Genomic DNA, 19,689 nt, shown 5'->3' with positions numbered 1-19,689 from the left:
TTGAGAGAGAGAAGAGAAAGAGCATAAGCAGGGGTAGGGGCAGAGGGAGAAGTGGGCTCCCCAATGAGCAGGGAGCCTAATGCAGGATGTGATGTGGGATGCAGGGTTCAATCCCGGGACCCTGGGATCATGACCTGAGCTGAAGGCAGACGCTTAACCTACTCAACCACTCAGGCACCCCCATTTTGTCTGTTTCTAATCAAAAGAGGCCTTATTGTTACCATTAGAAAATGAGAGTGCGGGACCAGGGAGTTACTAAGGGCTTTCCCAGGTCTAACAAAGCTGGCAAAGAGAATGGGTAGAAGTTCTGGTTGGAAAAAATGGTAGGAGGTGTCAGCAAAGTGTCAGTTTAAGTTGATTCATATTTTAGACTTTCTAGAAGCAGAGATAAAAAAGTAATGGCTGAGAAATAATATTGCCTACTATGTTATATAAGAGTGAAACTTTTTCTTAATTTTACTCTGAGGTAAATTCCTATTGAATCTTACATTTAGAGATATTAAAATCCCAGTGGATAGTGAGTTTTAGAAGTTGACACACAAGTTTTCTTTACGTGATTGTATTAAACACTGGTAAAAACTGAAGTTATAACAAGTCCTTGTTTTGTTGAGGCCCCTCTTTAGGGGTTGAAGAGTGTAATTTTCTGGGTTAGAATTCAGATGTTCAGAGGCTGATCCAGTATGTATGAGGTTTGCTCATTTTAAACCTTATTTTTAGCTTTGTTATTTCTTACTATGTACAGAGTACTATGGTTTCCAAACATCTCATTTAGCACTCTGGCAGCACTGTGAAGAAAGTTGAGTTGCAGAAGGTTAAGCGTCTTCCCAAGCTAAACGGCAGGGGGAGTGTTAGGTGGGTCTCCAAGCCCCAGGCCCTTTGTTGTTAAGTTGCATCAACGGGCTCTGTGGCTGAGGCTAATGGGTAGTTTTATGTGAACTGAAGTTTTAAACATTGGTGGATAAAAATAAAATGTCATGGTAAAGACCTGTGTTGTGGCCTTTAAAAGCAGCACATAAGCAGTTATCTTGTGCCTATAGGAATACTCTTTTTTATTGCTTTAAAATTTTGATCTCTTTGCAGAGGACAGGGTTATCACTGTGTGTCTTTTCTTCCCTCTTGCCTGGGGTTTGTTGGAGGAGAGGGGACTGCTATCTGAAGTGAGGCATAGTGTCCCTATTCAGTTGAGTGTTGAAACTAGCACCATGTTTCATTCTGAAGCCAGTATGCCAGTACCTATTCGTTAAGCTCTTGCTGCATTCTTTCCCCACATGCTAGTGTGTGAGATCGTGGGCTGGGGGGCACATTAGAGTCATTGACATAGTGACATGAATTGTTTCTATCCTTTATGTGATGGTTGAGTGAGAGAGGTGGTCAACAGTTGGTCTTTAGTTTTGTATAATTTTTTATCTATGCAGTACACTAAATACACAGATGTGCAAAAAGTTAAGTCCTAGGTCTTACCCTTTAAGGAGTTTACCTGCATAGTTGGGAAAATAAAATAGAATGTAAAAAGTAGAATAGCAATATCAGTACAGTTCAAAGCAGTAAATGATTAATTGCAAAAATGAATAGAATTGGTGAGAAGTTGTGGAGGAGGTCAGAAGAAGAAGTGCTTACTGGACCATAGTATCTTAATTATACTATTTATGGATATTTGGTGTGTAATTTGGGTCGGATAGTAGTAATTCCACATGTAATTTGGAGAAGTTAGATAACCTGGATTTTAATAGATGTCATTGCGCATTGCATTATTTGTACACTACATGTGAACTAAGAAGTAGTTTTATCCATGAGCTTCAGTTATGTCTAGTTGATTCTGTTATGTGTCGAGATGTATTTTGGATGTCTCTCAGTGCCTTGTTTTTTAAAAAGGATATGATGGTAGATATTTGGAGTTGCTCTTTGCTGTCTTCATTCAAAGTGGTACTGCCCATCAGTAATAGAGTTCTGGTCCCCACATTTCTTTTTTTAAAAATTAGTTACCATTTAGCAGGGTTTTTCTTTCTTTCTTTTATTCGGTCAGAAGTGGTAATGATTGTAATAGGAGCAGCTAACATTTCGTACCCGACTCTGTACGAAGCATATTATGTGCTAGTATAAGTAAAAGTTGTCACGATGGGAGTAAATTTATGGTCTAAATTATTTCTTGGATGTGTTGAGGAACTCAGAAACCCTTTGGGGATATTTCAGATCAAAATGCTTGATTAAGTTTAAAGGTCAGGCTTTTGAGTCCTGATTGTTGTGGTTAGAGTTTTTCTGGCTTGTCTGCTTTATAGACCCTGGTCAAGCCAATAACTCACTAATAAGAGAGTTTAAAAATAAAGAAGTAGGGGTCAAGGTGCTCTAGATTTGGTAATTTCAGGGAATGTTTGCAAGGAACTCCTCTAGTTTTTTAAAGAGACTTTTGTCCCTGGGATTTGTTTTGTTAGGTTCAGTTCTTTGCACTTTTCCCTTACCCCAGGCTCTTGGCTTTGCTGATAGTCAGTCATCTTGAGAGTATTTAAGGCTGTTGAAAGTTGCACATACACATTTAAGCACAAATAGTACTTTTACTTTTCTATCACTTTTGTTGATGGAACTGCAGTTACTGCTGTGAGGTTGGTTGGACAAGTGAATCTATAATTTCTGTGTCCAAAAGCGGAGGGAGGATGGAAGGGTTTTTTTGTTTCTAGCTTAGCTAACTGTTTAAGTGACATTTTAAAGAATTTTGGATCCAATTTTGATAGTTTACTTATTTTTAAAGATTTTATTTATTCATGAGAGACACAGAGAGTGGGAGAAGCAGTCTACCTGCAGGGAATGTGATGCGGAACTCCATCCTAGGACCCCGAAAGGCAGATGCTCAGTCACTGAGCCACCCAGGTGTCCCTGATAGTTTGTTTTAAAGAGTTTTTTTTTGTTTGTTTTTAAAGCTCATACCTATTGTCAATGGCCATTTTGTTACTTTATTTAGATGAAAACAAATTTAATTTTTGTCTGTACACTGTTATTTGCTAAGCACATAATTTCTGGTTAGGAATAGTTTTTCTTCAAAAATTTGAAGGCATTCCATCATTGTCACATAGGTTACAGTATATATTTTGAGGAGTTCAGTGCCATTTTGACTCTTGATCCTTTCTACTTGACCTACATCCCCAAAGCTTTTAGGGTCTTCCTTGATCTCTGTTGCTGAGAAGTTTCTTGCTGATGTGCCTTGATGTAGGTCTTTTTCCCATTCACTGTATTTTGAACCCCCAAAACTTGGTAGGTCTCTATTCTAGAAGCTCATATCTGAGCATCAAGGTCCTGGAAATTTTGTTACATTATTTCCTTAATACTTTTTTCTCCCATCCATTTTCTCATTTTCCTTTCCTTCTCTCTCTCATTCTCTCTTTTTCTTTGTTTCTTTCTCTCTTTGTTTCTCTTTCTTTCTCTCTCTCTCTTCCTTTCTTTGGGAGAACTCCTAGTATTTGGATATTCGACACTTTCATTGCTACTCTGATTTACTTTTCTCCCCTACTTTCCATTGCTTTGGTTTTTTGCTTTACATTATTTCGAAATTTTCTTCTTCTGTTGGGCCAGTTTACCCATAGAGGAATCCTGGAAGGTGAGAATGTGGCTGTAAGCATCTGGATGGGGGCTGGCTTACTCCTCATTTCAGTAAACAGCTTTCACTTCTTCTCTTTTGCCTGTGTCTGCCCAGCTAGGTATCTATCCCCAGGTTGTTGTTCTGGTTGAATTTCTGTAAGTAGGGAATAGTTGTGGCAGAGTCTGGAAGGGACTGTCTCCTGCTCCCAGGTGAGGATCTTAATTGCTCCTTATGCAGACTCACAACAATCTTCCTGTTTGGATACCCCTAGACTTTATAAGTTCTTGGTGCCTCCAATTAAAATTCCTGAGGGTTGGTCTGTTTGTCTTGGCTTCCCCCCTTCAGACTTTAGGTTTGAGTTTTCTCTTACCTGCTGGCTCCTTTGCCACTTTCCTGTCTGCTTTCCAGCTTCCACAATTTCGTTGGCATCTCCTGCTTGAATGCACTAGCCTTCTCTTTGTCCTTGTAACTTTTTTTTTTTTGTCCTTGTAACTTTAAGATTCTTTTGTTGTCATTACAGAGGATTCTAGGAAGTGGTGGAGAGAAACGAGTTTAATTAGAAGTCCTATACAAGAAAAGGATTCCTCTTTTGTCTAAGTACACTAACTAGCTCTCTATACCCAGTGTCTTAGTCTACTAGTGCTGCTATAACACCATATCCTAGACCGGGGGTGGGGGTGGGGGTGGGGGAGGGAGCTTCAACAACGTTTCTTTCTCATAGTTCTGGAGGCTGGAAGGCTGAGATCAGAGTGTGGTGTCATGATGATCCATTTTTGATCAAGGCCGACTTTTTGGCTTTAGATGACTGTCTTTGCATCGTGTCTACACATCTCTTTGTTGCCTTATAAGGGCACTAATCCTATCCCAAGGACCCACCCTCTTGACCTGATTACCACCCAAAGCCTCCATCTCCAAATGCCATTATGTTGGACATTAGAATTTCACCATATGAATTTGGGGCAGGGGCCCGGGAGGAGGGGTGGTGCAATGAAAATCTCTGTGTAGGGGATCCCTGGGTGGTACAGTGGTTTGGCACCTGCCTTTGGCTCAGGGCGCAATCCTGGAGACCCGGGATCGAATCCCACATCGGGCTCCCGGTGCATGGAGCCTGCTTCTCCCTCTGCCTGTGTCTCTCTTTCTCTCTCTCTCTCTCTCTCTCTCTCTCTCTCTCTCTCTCACTGTGACTATCATACATAAATAAAAATTAAAAAAAAAAAAAAAGAAATTCACTGTGTAGCAGCTAGTGAGGTTTTTTAAGGTGATTCTCTCTTTAGCTTGTACATGTTTCCTATAATCTCTGCTTATATATCTGTGGTTCTTGGCCATGGCCCTGTTTGCTCTCAGGAGACGCTTGAAGTGTGCTATTGGTTTCACTGTAACCCTGTGTGTTTTCCTACTGAAAATGATTATCCCAGGATGTGCAGTCTTCATAATTTTTCAAAATGTAGTCAAGCCTGACTGAAAATTTAATTTTGGTAAGCCTCTGTTGATCTTCACAGATGTGAAAAAGTTCTTCAGAATTTATTATGATCAGGGGTTGTTTTTCTTTTTTTTGAAATAGTTTTTGAAATATTTTCTTCTCCATCTGGTGAGCAGGAAGATTTTCTTTTACTATGTTTTCTTATTTATTAAGAAAGCACTCATGTTGTCCTAGACAGCCTTCATTTTGTATGATTTCACATCCACACCAGGTAGCGAAGTGCAGGGATTCTTGTATTATGCCCCTTGTATCTGCTGTGTTAACAGTGCCCACCTCTGTGAGTACATTCATCTTTCTTATTTGTGTTTCTGTCCTGTCCTCTGCCTTTTAAGTGGTCTATTTTTGATATTTATTCAATCTTATTCAAAAGGAGATTTTGATTCCAAAAGAATAATTATTTGATCACGGGAAAGTGGTATGTATTTGCCTTTGTTATTTATTCTTGTAGTTGTATGTTGACTAGCAGACTGCTCTAGCACCATCCACAGTTTAGATGACTTGTAAGAAAAATGAAAATAATTCAGATCTTAGAATTATTTTCTTGGCTTTCTCAAGTGTTTTGGAGAACTTTAATTTTTTTTAGTTGTGTAAGAGCCAAACATTTTTTGTTGTTGTTGTTTAATAGATAAATCATCATAAATGTTTTCACTTGAATATGCCCCTGTTGTGATAAATCCCAGCACCATTTATGGCCCATTTTAAAATCCTGATGCTCCTGAAAGCCCTGGGGCTCCCTCACGAAATCATCATCATCATCTTTTTTTTTTTTTTTTTTTTTTTTTTTTAACTGATCTCTACACCACGACCCCAAGATCAAGAATCACATGCTGTACCCATGAAGCCAGCCTGGAGCCCTCCTCATGAAATGTAACCCCAAATCAATCCAGTCTTCTCGTAGAAATTCGTGCTTAGAGCACTCCTCTCAGCACCTGGTTTCCGTTTTATTTTTTGTCTTTCTGTGAATGTAGTTTGTTTTTACAAGCAGAGTGTAAACTTCTTAAGATGTGTGGATTAAATCAGTGGGGTTCCAATGTTTTTTTTTTCCTCGGGCTTCTCAAGGGGTAGGTCACACTGTCTTCTCTAGCTGTGGCTCATGGTTAGGGGCAGTATCCCCAAGTATGTGGAAGACTCCCTCACTTGGTTTGGTTTGGCTTCTGTTCGTTCCCAGGGTATTTTATAGTGTAGTTTATTTCCTGTAATACTTAACACCAGGCCTTATACTCTGGGTGTTCAGGAAATACTGTTGAATAGGACACTGGGTGGATTAGTATGCTGGCAGGAATAGAGGCTTGGAGAGATTTTGTCTCATACTTTCCCTCTCACCTTTTAATGGATAATTACAGATAAATCGATCTCTGTAGTCTGCTGTTTTTTAAGATGGAAAATAAAGACCCTATTACACCAAGGATGATATTAAATATGAAAATCTGAGCTTGTTTTTCTGAAATCAAATTAAGTACAGTTCTGGGCTGGTGCAGTTTCTAAGAACTGCAACATTTCTAAGAACATTTTCATAGTCCATGATGTTTCAACCAGTCCATAGTTAGAAAAAAGTTTATAGATGGTTTTTGCTACTTTTAATATTTTAAATTAATCTTTTTTGAAGTATTGGTAATAGTGGTTTTTTCCCTAAATCTTACTTGGGAAAGTGAGAACTTGGCAACCTTATCTTTGTCTTTATAATTTTAAGAAAATTTTATTTATCTGTTAAATCCAGTAGCCAGAGATAACATACTTTAAATCTTAAAAAAAAAATCTGTGACACCCCTTTGGGGACAGGTTTCGATATATTTGTTAGCTCACGCTTGTTCATGTAGCTTTTTAAAATTTCTAGCCTTACTGATATTTTATATGCTTGAACTGTCAGCTTCTGATAGAAGTATGTAAAATTTGTCGTTGGAGTTGACCATGTCTCAAAGTTAGTTTTTACTGGGTATATTTGTGAGGTTATGATATTAGGACCATTTCAATTTATGAATGTTAAGTGTTCTTGGTGGATTATTCCTTTGTTATATAGTATGTCTCTATTCCTGTTTGTACTTTCCTTTACTCTGGTAATTTTTGACTTTTAATTGTGAGATGAACAACTTGAATAAGTAGATTTGTTTTTCCTGTCTGAATTTCATATCTTCTGATCCTCTTTTCTGCTACTTTTTCCCCTTCCATTAGAATCCTAATTTTCTGCATTTCCTTCCTTCTTTCCTACTTCTTGGTTTGGAAGCCATAGACTGTATTTCTGTTCTTTTAGCGGTTACCATTAAAATTTTCAGCTGCAACATTTTTGAACAAAACTGGCAGCCCAACTCCAGCTTCTAGCTCTGGTACCCAGTCTCTCACTGGAGAGTTCTTTCAGCTTCCTTTCCCTCCTGAGAAGATGTTGGTCTTGTGTGTGGTTAGTGTTAGCTCTGTTGAGCCTTTTGGTTTTCTCTTTTCTACAGTTGTCTTTCATGGCTGTCTGTTTAGAGGAGGGGAGTTTTCCCAGTGGGAACTCACTGTACCAGCTCTGCTCTGCCCAGTTTTCTTCTCTACTGGTCCGCATACCTGCACATCATAGTCACTAAAAACTGGTTACACAGTTTGTTCCTTCTGTTTGTTTTAGTTTTAGCCACTTTTATCGGCTTCAGATGGAAAGGAGGGAAGGAACTGGACCACCCAAAACCTGTGAGAGGCCTTTCACTAACTGTCCACCTCAGGCTTGCTGGAGTGCTCAGTGTTAAGAGGAGGAAAGTGTAGAGATTAGTCCAGGACAGAGCAACCATAGGGTCCTGATTCCTGATGCGAAGTGCTCATCTTTCCTTTTTTTTTTAAGATTTTATTTATTTATTCATGACAGACACAGAGAGAGAGAGGGAGAGAGAGAGGCAGAGACACAGGCAAGGGAGAAGCAGGCTCCATGCAGGGAGCCTGACGTGGGGCTCGAGGATCACACCCCGGGCTGAAGGCGGTACTAACGCACTGGGCCACCAGGGCTGCCCGAAGTGCTCATCTTTCCAAATCGAATTCTCATTGTAGGCTGGCTCCATTTTGTTAGGTTTGTTAGCTGTTTTGCCCTGTCAACACACAAGTAGTATAAAGATGCCACTTATTTTTGTGGGAAACAAGAGGGCTGGCTACAGTACTTGTTGTAGCTGTGATGATGGGACTTGAGTTTTGCAAACTTTCTATTCTAGCCCAGTGCTTCCTAGGACAGGTCTGCGATGGACGGGGGTGACTCTGAAGGGTGCCAGGCTGGAGGGGGTTTTGTATCTGGATGTACCTCACTTATTACTCCTCCATTTTCCACTTTTGGGCGATTGATGCTCATTATGCAGAGAGGAGGTAGCTGATTAAACCAATCAACCTGCTAGGGCCTAGTGCTGCAAGATTGAGAACTTAGTTCTCTGGCTGGTAAGCAATTTTCAGGCATTAAAAGCATGGGGAAAGAATGTAGCGGTTTAGGGATGAATGTAGCAGTTTCCAGATAATAATTAGGGCTTGGCAGGGAGGAGGCTGATGTCCTTCAGAATCTTCTCCTGGGGTAGCCCCTTTTAAAGTATTATTATTGACACACTATTTAAGAGCATTAAGTGTGTGTGTATGTTAAGTGGTTGAGAGTGAACAGAGTGGGAACTGCGATGGGATGCAGACCTTTCTGTCAGTGATGTCAGTCTGGAAATCGGAGACTGCCTGTTGAGTCAACTTATATTAGGTTGAGTGTTTATTGTAAGATGAAGAATGGTTAACATTTATTGGTGGATTTCTGAAGGCGGAACTTGGGAGCCAGGCCTTTGCTGTGATAGCTGTGTTGCCAAAGAGAACTTTGTATTCGTTTGTGCTCCATAGTGATGAAACAAAAGAGATCTGGTCGAGCTCTTAAATTTGACCCTGGTGTTTTGTAGTTTTGATATTTGTTTGATTCCTTTGGTTTAGCTCTGAATTATACCTAAAGGAAGGCTTTCTGGGTGAGAGACCGTGTTAAGAACAATTAGTTAGGTGCAGATTTCAAAGAAGCTGATACAGCTTTCAAACCCCCTGTAGGTACACTGATGAACATGCTTTTGTTAATAAGTGGGGTTATTGGGCAGTTTGACTGTAAAGCTTACTTGATTAGTCTGCTTCAATGGTATAAAGATGCCCAGCAATATCTGTTCATATTGTAAAAGGAAAACAATACTGAAATCTATTGCTGTCTCTTAAGTAGATGACTTCGAATCATAGTTAAAGGTCTTCTATTTTTCCACTTTAAGGAATAAAGATTCCTGTTGCCATATTATTTGGATTTTAAAACAATCTGCTGTAGATAGTTGCATTTTTCAACAATATAATTTTAGGCAGAGTGGGATTGTTTATACTATTTACTTTTTTTTTTTTTTAAATCCTTGAAGCTGATTAAACAGAAATTTGGGATATAGTTTTGGTTTATGTAGAAAAGGAAAGCCTGTCACTGTTGAGCTCTGTGTTTTGGGGAGGCTTTTGTGTGCCAGGCACTCTCTAGGATTTTGGGGTAGAGAGATGGTCTCTGCCTCAGGGAACCTGGATCTTAAACTCCTGATTCCCCAATATCTTATGAAAAAATGGCCTGAACAGTGTTTCTTGTTCAGTTTCGGTTTGGGAAGCACAAGATTAAGCATAGTTAATTGGGTTTCTTTATTGCAGGGCTTAAAAAAATCTAATAGAGGTAGGTGGATTGTGAATTTCTGAGAGGGAGCTATCCTAAGCAGCATTTCTAAAACTTGAAATAGTGGAGTTATTAATGTCTCCCTAAATGGACTACTAATCTTATGACTATTTTAAGCAATCCTTATGTGTATTTGCGGTATTTAATAAGAGTAGTGACTTCCAAAGAATTACTTTGGGTGCTTAGAAATTAAAACAACAACAACAACAACAACAACCACAAAAAAGCCCTTTTGGGTTTTGGATAGATAATACGTTTACGTGGTTTAAAATTCAGAAAAGTGGGCAGCCCAGGTGGCTCAGTGGTTTAGCACCACCTTCAGCCCAGGGCCTGATCCTGGAGACCTGGGATCGAGTCCCACATCGGGCTCCCTGCATGGAGCCTGGTTCTCCCTCTGCCTGTGTCTCTGCACCCCCCCCCCCCCCCCGTGTCTCTCATGAATAAATAAATAAATCTTGAAAAAAAAAAGATTCCATTTTAAAATTCAGAAAATGTACATTGGCACACAGTGAAAAGTCTCCCAACTTGCTCTGTTCCTTGGCTGCCTACTTCCTTTTCTTATAGGTGATTAATGTTACTCTTTTCAGAACTGTTTCATGTGTGCTATTATTTAGCCATAATATCAGTCAATGAGATTTCTGATTTAGTAGGTCTGGGTGAGGACTGGGAATAGGTCTTTTCAAATGTTCCCTGGAGTTTGTGATGATTAGCTAGATTTAGACACTACTATTTAAGATGGTATACATTACTTTTACATGTGGCAAAGTATCTGGTTCTTAAGACAATTCTCTGAAACAGAATGGTGATGACCATTTTTGGCATAGGTGGAACCGAGAACAAATGTTAAATGACCTACTCAAGATCATGCTCTTTTAATGGTGGAGCTGAGACTCAAAACCCAGGGCTGTTTGTATCTAGGTAGGACCCGCTGACATTCCTTTTAATTTCATGCCTACCATGCTGGTGACTGGCTAAATAGCCACAACAACCAAAAAATTAATATGGGCATTTGTATCTGATTCTTCCTATTTTAATATTGCATTAAATATTAGAATATTTTATTGGTGTCCAGTGACGACTTTCTCTGGTTCGCATTTTAAGGTCCTTAGCCCATTAGACTCATGTTACCAATTTCAGGCACCTACACAAGAGGCTGCACAAAGACTTTCTTTTTTTTAAGGATTTTATATATTTATTGACAGAGAACAAGCACAAGCAGTGGAAGTAGGAGAGGGAGAAAGAGAAGCAGGCTCCCCACTGAGCTGAAGGCAGATGCTTAAGGGTCAGAGCCACCCAGGCGCCCCTGCACAGACTTTTATCTGTAATGTTTCCTGATAAGTTCTCTTTCTCTCTTCCTCTCTTCTCTTTGCTTTCAACTTTCTTTGGGCCCCTTCAGCCCTTTTTTCCTAACACCAACCCAGATTCAACCACAGAGGAGGAAGGGAGGGAGTTAAAAAGGAGACCCTCTTCTCAGTGGAGGGTACTGAGAGAATATCCTAGCCTGTGAAGTACTGCATGATTTTAATCACTGTTTGGTAAACTCTTTCTGTAGATGAATCTTGAAGAAAGAGTTACACAAATTCCTCATAGTCTTGCAGGGTCATTTGAAGTAGGGCAGAACCTCCGGGGGCTTATTTTGTAGGACAACATTCCTTTGGTGTATTTTAAAAACTTAGTCTCATGATATTAGTCACATAAGAGAACATCTAAAAATCTTTAAAAATAGCTATGAATCCATCATTTTGAGGTAGTGTAGGACTTAGAGCCAAGACATATGAATGTCCATTCATTTGTTCAGCCCCCTATCCATCGGCACATGGGTAGTAAGGATTTACTATGTGCTAGGTCTTGGGGATTTGGAATTTAACAAAACATGTTTCTTGCCTTCTTAGATTTTGTCGGGTGGTGAAAGAGACAAATCTTTCATCAAACCAGTAGTTATGTCCTATGAAGTGCTCTGGAGGAAGTGTGCCCCAGGTATAAAGTGGGATTCAGAGAAATGCCTCATTTAGCCTGGAGTAAAAGGTGAATTAAGGTCTCCCTTCCCATAGGTTGTTTCAGCCTAGCCTTGAGGGACTAGTAGCTAGATGTGTAGAGGGCAGTGGGGTATAGTTATTCTAGGCTGAGGGAATAGATGTGTTAAAAAACATAGAGTAGTTCGTGAGTATAATCTTGTTAAGGAATTGTGAGTATAGTGATGTTTGGTGTATAGAATGCTCTTGAAGAGTGCAGAGATGAGATTAGATTAGGGGCAAGAAGAGGAATCTCTCATGTTTTGGAAAATAAGAACCTGTGCAGAAGAAACAAAGGAATTATTGTGCGTATATAGATTTCTAATACCAGGAATTCCTGGATTTAGCTCTTCATTCCCTGGATCCCATTCCCTAGATGCTCAGGTTCCTATTCTTGATCTCAGGATTTGAATTAGGCCCTATTTAGTTTGGCAACCAGTTAAGCCAGAACTTGGTGGACTTGAGCAGCAAAATATAGCAAGCTATCCAAGGATGAAGAATATAGTTCAGTAATGTTAATGGCTGTCATTTATTGAGCTTTTAAGTGCTTGGCTCTTTCCAAGGTACGTCACAAAATTACCTTTAATCCTTTAAGCAGCACTACAGACAAGTGATTTTATCCCTGTTTTAACAGCCCAAGACTCCTTCCAAATTCTGGGAGGTTAGAGTAAGCTTACCCAAAGTTCCAGAGCCAGTTAATGGCAGGGATGGAATCAAACCCAGGTTGGTTTGTCTGACACCACAGCTCATTCTTTCCTGGCCCCATGCCCCTCACAAGACGGCAGCTGTGGTTCCTAGGGTGGATGGAATGGTGGCTCAGGAATGTAAAATGACCATTTCAAAAGCAGTAAAACTGCAATTTCATCTTTGATGTTAATGTTATCAAGATCCTTAGTTAAAAATACAATCTAATTGTCTTGTTTTTATGGGAAAGTCCGATTTCATTACAGGTGTTTTACTTGAGTTTACAATTCTATCTCAAGGATTGTGTAACTGCCAAATGGCAGTAGTTGTGCTGTGATGAGTGTCGGTTATCTCATGACATGTTTGATTTGTATGCAGAGTTGAAATTGGGATTATAATTTGAATTCATTATCTGTATCTGGCAGATACTTTGATGAATAATGTTGCAGATATTCAGAATGTAGATATGGCCTAAGGGTGAGGAAGACCGACTTTTCTCTTGAATTTTTGGTTGAATGCTATACTTTTTGGATGGTAGCTCAAAAGAAGTCCTATCCTGTTCACATCGTTTGATTCTTGTATGTGTGTATAATCTTACTGTTACCAAGATGGAATTAGAATGACTTAAGACTTAGACTTAAGAAATTGTCAAGAAGAATTAATGTATAAAGGCCATATCTTGTATCTTTTTCTACCAAATTTCTTGTCCATTTGGCATGTGTATTCCCCTTTTCCTGTTTTGAATGGAGCTGAAAATAACATGGTATTTTGGCTTTAAAGGAAAATGACTCATTTTGTTGTGTTCGGCATTGAGTTTCTCAGAGATGTGTTTAGCTTTTCAAATGGCAGAGGAGTTTGGGATTTTGGTCTCCTTTTCATTTTATTAGGAAAAATGTTATTTATGATAATATATAGGAGTTTGTAAGTAGAATATTTTCCAGGTTAGGGGAAGAAATTATTTGTAAGTAGGATGTCTTTTTTTTTTTTTTTTTTCCTGTGCTGGTTTACAGAGCGTTTCTGTAGCATGAATTTTCTTATTTTAATTTTATAGAACTCTTAACAGTTTTAACTGAGAATCGTTTTAGGGGAAATAGTTTAAAGAATTTCCCATTTTAAAAAAATGTGTATCATTTCATGAACTTACAATATGTATTTAGAAACTTCTTTTCCGTCTTGAATGCCTCCTGAAGGTTGAATGTCCTGTATCATTTATTTAAAGTGAACACATTATATAAATTAGCATTTGCCATCTCCATAAGCATGAAGTATGTATATAAGTCCTACCTATAATTGTCATTCAGAAAGCTGACAGATGGATTTTCCATCTATACAAACCGTCATTTGTGTGATTTGGGGTCTTTTAATAGTAAAGTCAGATGTTTGCTGCTTGGCTTAGTTCTCTTTGGGTGGGCAAAAAGTGAGAAAAGTCAGACCACTATTTTAGAAATTGTAAAGTCAATTTAAAGAAATAAAATGTGCTTATGACTTATGGCTGAGCAAAGATATATTAGGGATCACTGTACATGATGAGATTTGAATCATAAAACTGAGCAGATTCCTCTTCACCAAGCAAATACCTTTTTCAGGGGTTGGGAGGAGTAATCCTCCCAGATCAGTGATCTCAAACAGATGCCTATAGGTGCTAGGTACCTCTAGGTAAGGGTACCTCTAGTCACCATAAGGGAAAATAAGTGCAGTTGCTAGATCTCATTTTTCAAAAGAAGTTAAAAACCTGAAATTCTGTGCGAAATCCTCCAAGTTTAAATGTTGGCCAAGAATCTTTAAAAATCTTCAAAAAATTTAAAATGCCGCGTGATTCAATATCATGTGTACATCTGTAGGCTGGCAGTTTGTGACATCTTGAGGCTCCTCCTGCTCCCTTTTAGTAATTAGCTATAGTTTTTGCATATAAATCTTAAAAAGAAGAGGCTCTTCTATATCTTTGTCCCCACTGCCTTCTCGTCCTCTTTTGGAAATGACTGGTAAGAGGGGTGCCTGGGTGGCTCAATTGGTTAAGCATCTGCCTTCAGCTCAGTCCTGGGGTCCAGCCCCAAGTTGAGCCCCATTTCAGACTCCTTGCTCAGCGGGGAGTTTGCTTCTCCCTCTCCATCTGCCCCTCCATCCACTTTGTGCTTTCTTTCTCTCACTCTCTCAGTTAAATAAATAAAATTTTTCTTAAAAACCGTATATAGTAATACTGAGACTTTGTCTTTTTTCACTATTTTGAAATTTGTGCAGTGGCAGGTAAAATACTGGCTTCTTAGCATAAATCCAAAGTAGTGGCAGCAAACTGTTGAAAATTATTGTATTCTTCACTTTTTTTGTACTTGCAGGACAAGCCAGTTTTCACTCGGGTATCTTTGATGAAGTGGTAAAAATTACTAATTTTATTAAATTTTAACCTTTGAGTATGTATATCACTTTAATATGCAGTTTGACAAAATGAAAAGAACCTTTGGTTGTCTTGAAGAAAAACACTTTTGCATTTCTTTTAGTTGCAAGCTGAACTAGCTGCTTTCTTCAGGAACATTTATTTTACTTAAAATAAGCCTTGGGTATTTGACAAACATTTTCTCAAAAATGACCATAGTGAGCCTTTTACTTCAAGGAAAACAATTTTATCACTGTTTGTTGTCAGTGATAAAATTGAGCTTTCAAGCAACAATTAGAATTTTTGGAAATTTGTATCCATCATTGTCAGTTTGACAGTGACCTTAACAAACATGATTTTGAAGACCTGCCTAAGTACGCAAACCATTATTTTCCAAATGACCAGTGCATGCCGTTACAGACTTATACATGGGCACACGATTTTGATAGGTTTCGGAAGGTTTCACATTGCTCCCAACCTTTAAGGAATGATCACTTGTTGAGTTTTGGTGTAATATCAAAGAATATCTCCAATGATCTGTAAGGTGTATTAAAATATTGCTCCCTTTTCCTATATTTGAATATGTAGGGCTAGCCCTTCTTCACATACTTCAACCAAAATAATGTACAGTGATATACTGAATGCAGAAGCAGATCTGGGAATTTAGCTATCTTATAGTAAGAGTGATAACAAAGAGGTCTGCAAAAATGTAAAACAGTCCCCCATCATAAATAGTTTTGGAAAAGTTATTTTTTCATAAGGTATTTTTTTGTGTATATAATGAGTTTATTATTTTTGAAGTAAATATTCAGAATTTTTCTTGGTACTTGATAATATAAATATCAGTGTTTTTGAGCCCAGTAAACAAAAGTGATTCTAAGATAAAGTTTAAAATTTCTAAGTATATTATGTGAGGTTGAGAAGGGAGGCTGTTAGGAAGACTCAAGGGATATTTGTGGAGGTGAAAAATCAGAAATTCTGATTTACTTTTAGAGAAAACCCTTTCATATGAGATACAAAGAACTTTAATGGTCTCTGTGTTCTTGAAGTGAAGCCTAAAATCTTTTGTTTCTGGTAAATTTTTAGTTTCTCTTTGGCCTTTATCATAATCTTATTCCTTGATTACTTAGTATTAAACTTTGAAGTTTTCTGTGGTCAGCTGTGACATGAGTAAACTTAAGGACAAAATAGGAGTTTTGAATAATAGTTAAATTTATATAGTTTATATTTAATCTACAGTTATGGCCTCCTTACATTTTTGCTGTGAAAATGATGTATAGTGATTTTTCTTTTTTTAATTTTTTAAAAAATTTTTATTTATTTATGATAGTCACACACACAGAGAGAGAGAGAGAGAGGCAGAGACATAGGCAGAGGGAGAAGCAGGCTCCATGCACCGGGAGCCCGACGTGGGATTCGATCCCAGGTCTCCAGGATCGCGCCCTGGGCCAAAGGCAGGCGCTAAACTGCTGCACCACCCAGGGATCCCCTGATTTTTCTTTTTTAATGTGTATGTTGTCCAGATAGTTACCTTACTTCTCTAATTATTCATCCAGCCCCACTCCCATTTACTGTTCTGGAAATCCTGAAGCTGGGGAAGCCATGATCAGGGTTAAATTCAGATAGAGGCAGTACAAAATGAATTAAAAAAAATGTATGCAGAAATTGAATGTCTTGAAGTCAAATTTCAGACATACAGTGAGAGAGTCTTTCATAATCACAGAGATGGAGAGAATTATCCCTAAAGTGTTGATGCCTCTTGCTTACCAAGATAGCCCTAATATTTCCAGGTTCTTCCCAGTCATCCTCAGTCCCATGGGTCAAGGTAGCTCTTAATACTTAAGTCATAACAGCGTGGGTGGGTAGTAAGAAACATTTTATCCCCTTCATAGAAAAACAGATCCACAGTGTAGCATAAGAAGACTCCATTGACTCCTTGCATTTTACACTCAAGACCTCCTAAAGAGGATTCCTTGTGAAAATGCCTTAGATGGTTTGCTGTTGGCTTGCTACAGGACTGTGTGAAAAGGGGTTGTGGGTTGGATTCTCTCTGGACTGGATTGGATAAGACAGCATCAGATTTTCAGTTATCTAGTAGAGCTGGGAATGTGCTTACTAGATGCTGACACAAGTAAGTGACTGTTTCAAAATACCTTCTGCAGCTTTACCTAAAGCAGAGCCTCTTCTCACAGTGACTGTGGCTGGGAGGTGGGACCACCACCTGATAACTTGAATTTATTCATGTCAGTGATAATATTGAACAGCTGGCATGCAAAGAGACAGTTCAGAGGTGGCAGTGTATATAGTATGGCGTGGCAGTTGTATAAAAGAACAATGTGAAAGAAAGAACTGAATGCTAATACTTAGGAAAGTGCAGGATAATGTAGCAAAAAACACCATTAGTTTGACTCCTATCTTTGCCATCTATCTAGCAACGTAGTTGTTCCAAAAGAAAAAAAAATACATAATTTCATTGCTTCATGAGTTTTAGGCTTTATGATTTAGAGAATTTTCTTTTGGGGAAATGCCAGAAATATTCCTACAGTATTTCTTTTTCTACAAGAAAATAATCTGGGCACAGGTTTTAATGTACGATTTAGCTTTGTAGGTAACCTTTACTGTTGGCTGTTGTTTCTTTATATGGATTATTAAGCCCTTTACTTCAAAATAAAATGAGAGGGATATGTAAAAGTTTTATTCCATGGATGGATAGGTTGAGGTTGGAGTGAGGTTACTTTAAAGGCAGGTTGCTAATACGATTATTGAGTAAGTGGTGAGTTATTAAATATTTTCTTTATGTTAACTGGCCTGCTTATAAGAGTTAATATGGGCAACTGTCCTAAAATAAACCTGTATATTTGTACTTTTCATGCCTGTTTTAAACTTTGTTCAAACCTGAGGTGGAAGACCTGAGGAGTTAACTTTGTTGAGATTAGGATTAGGAACCTTTTCTTCCTCTGAAATGGAGTGTATGCAAGTATTACTCTATAGTTTTCACCGTTGGAAATGTATCTAAAGAAGCAGAAGAGTGAGGAAAGACTTGATTTTATCCTGTCTTTACTTAGAGTCTCTGAAGCCAGTTCAGACTGAAACAAATGCAATGTAGACCTGAAGGTCCTCTAGGAAGGAGAAACTGTTGACTTCTGTAGGAAGAAAAGTAGGGTAGCAGGAAAAATTCATGGAGGAGGTAACATTTGAGCTGGGCCTGAAATAGGAATGAGCCTGGAAGAAATATACTGTTGGCAGATTTTGTCAATTTTTCACCACTTAAGGTGATCGCTAATAAATACGAAACATGGATAGGTGTACTTGGTCTTATGCTTCAGATATATGAAGACCATCATCTTGTAGAAGGTGGGGTATCAGGAATATCTTTCTGCCCTGGAGAATTGCAGCCTTTTGGGGATCTTAAATAGGCTTTAATGTTTTTAGTTGCAGAAATACAGCTGGAAATCCATCAGGTTTCATTCAGCTTAGGGTTACGTATGTTTGAACATGCAGGTGTGGTATGTGACAGGGGTAGGAGAGAATTCTAAAACTGATGGACCTCCACTGATGCTGTTACCAGGTTGAGGATGACTGAGAAGATGAAGCATCTTTGAAATTACTTTGAATTTAACATTAATTAATGTTAAATTTGGAGGAAAAGGAGACTGAACTTACAGGGTATTTCAGGGCAGCAATGAAATATGTTAGATTCCAGCATGTTATAGTTTGATTTCTTGTCCCTTTTTATTTTTTATTTTTTTTAAGATTTTATTTATTTATTCATGAGAGACAGAGAGAGAGGCAAAGACACAGGCAGAGAGAGAGAGAGAGAGAGAGAGAAAGGCAAAGACACAGGCAGAGGGAGAAGCAGGCTCCATGCAGAGAGCCTGATGTGGGATCCTGGGACTCCAGGATCACGCCCTGGGCTGAAGGCAGGTGCTAAACCACTGAGCCACCCAGGGATCCCCCTCTTGTCCCTTTTTAAACATCAGTTTGCTGTTACCCTACTTTGGAGCTTTAAGAAAAAAGAAAATCCAGCCTCTGGATCTGTAAAATGCCAATAAATTTAAAGGAATGAAATAGGTTCTTGGATTGGAATATAGAATAAATCTTTGGTGTAGGAATACTAAGGATTGTCAGAAGCTTATTGGTAGCCTATGCATTGTGTGTTACAGCAACCTCACAAAGGCTTTCCTGCCTATCCATGAATGAGATTAAATGCTGAGTTATGAGGTTATTTTGTAATGTTATGCTGTACTCTTAAAATTTTTTCCACCACAACCACATGTTAAGATTTATTCTGAAATGGAATTTGGTGAGTTCTAGGATAGTTTTCCTTTTATTTTAAAAATGAGGGAGACTTCTGTACATGTTGCTACTAGAGGAACTATAATGACTTTAAGCATGTAAGCTTTTGGAGAAGGATCTTTTAAAATAGATGAGTGCCTAACAATTATATAGAGACATTCAGTAACTTTGTAAATGAATGTGGTCTTTGGTCTGCAGCAATGCTGTGATTTCCCTGTCTGCAGAGGACTCTACTGTAAAAGGGGAACTAAACTAACTTTATAGTTTGTTTGTAGGTTTCTTTGATACTATTGTCTGGGATTTATGCTTATGGGGCCAGTTTAGTCCTGATAACTGTTTTGAGATTTGCAGGCATGATAGATTTTGTGTAAATTTTGGGGATTGAATTTAAGAAATTAAAAAAAAATTAGTATTTAGGGAAACATCCTAAATGTCCATGTAAAATCAGTTTGTATATGAAAGTTTCAGATGGTTTAGATGAAATTGGATATGACAGTAAGTGCTAGTCCCATATACATGTTATAGATGTATCCACTGATTTATTTTCTTTTAAAACATTCATAAGAATTCCAGGACTAAAAAGAACCATGGATGACTATTATATGGATGAGAACCTGAGAC

At 38.4% G+C, this 19,689-nt stretch overlaps 1 protein-coding gene and 1 long non-coding RNA gene across 11 annotated transcripts in view; one reads left to right on the top strand and one right to left on the bottom strand.

Annotated features, from left to right (window-relative positions):
- LOC102156908 overlaps nucleotides 1-19,689 on the bottom strand; it is a 166,219-nt gene that overhangs the window by 1,923 nt on the left and 144,607 nt on the right. For 3 of the 5 annotated variants that reach the window (XR_005368451.1, XR_005368454.1, XR_005368460.1), the window contains one exon: nucleotides 3,939-4,094. The exons of the other annotated variants lie outside the window; for them this stretch is intronic. This is a non-coding gene — a long non-coding RNA (uncharacterized LOC102156908). The remainder of the gene's footprint in view (nucleotides 1-3,938; nucleotides 4,095-19,689) is intronic. 5 annotated transcript variants of the gene reach the window in all.
- Nucleotides 1-19,689, top strand: part of UBR5 (ubiquitin protein ligase E3 component n-recognin 5) — a 135,960-nt gene that overhangs the window by 21,025 nt on the left and 95,246 nt on the right. The window lies entirely within an intron of this gene.

Source organism: Canis lupus, chromosome 13 (genome assembly GCF_011100685.1).
Source record: "Canis lupus familiaris isolate Mischka breed German Shepherd chromosome 13, alternate assembly UU_Cfam_GSD_1.0, whole genome shotgun sequence".
NCBI lineage: Eukaryota > Metazoa > Chordata > Mammalia > Carnivora > Canidae > Canis > Canis lupus.
Note: the sequence above shows the minus strand (reverse complement) of the source record. Positions and strands in the feature narration are given on the sequence as shown.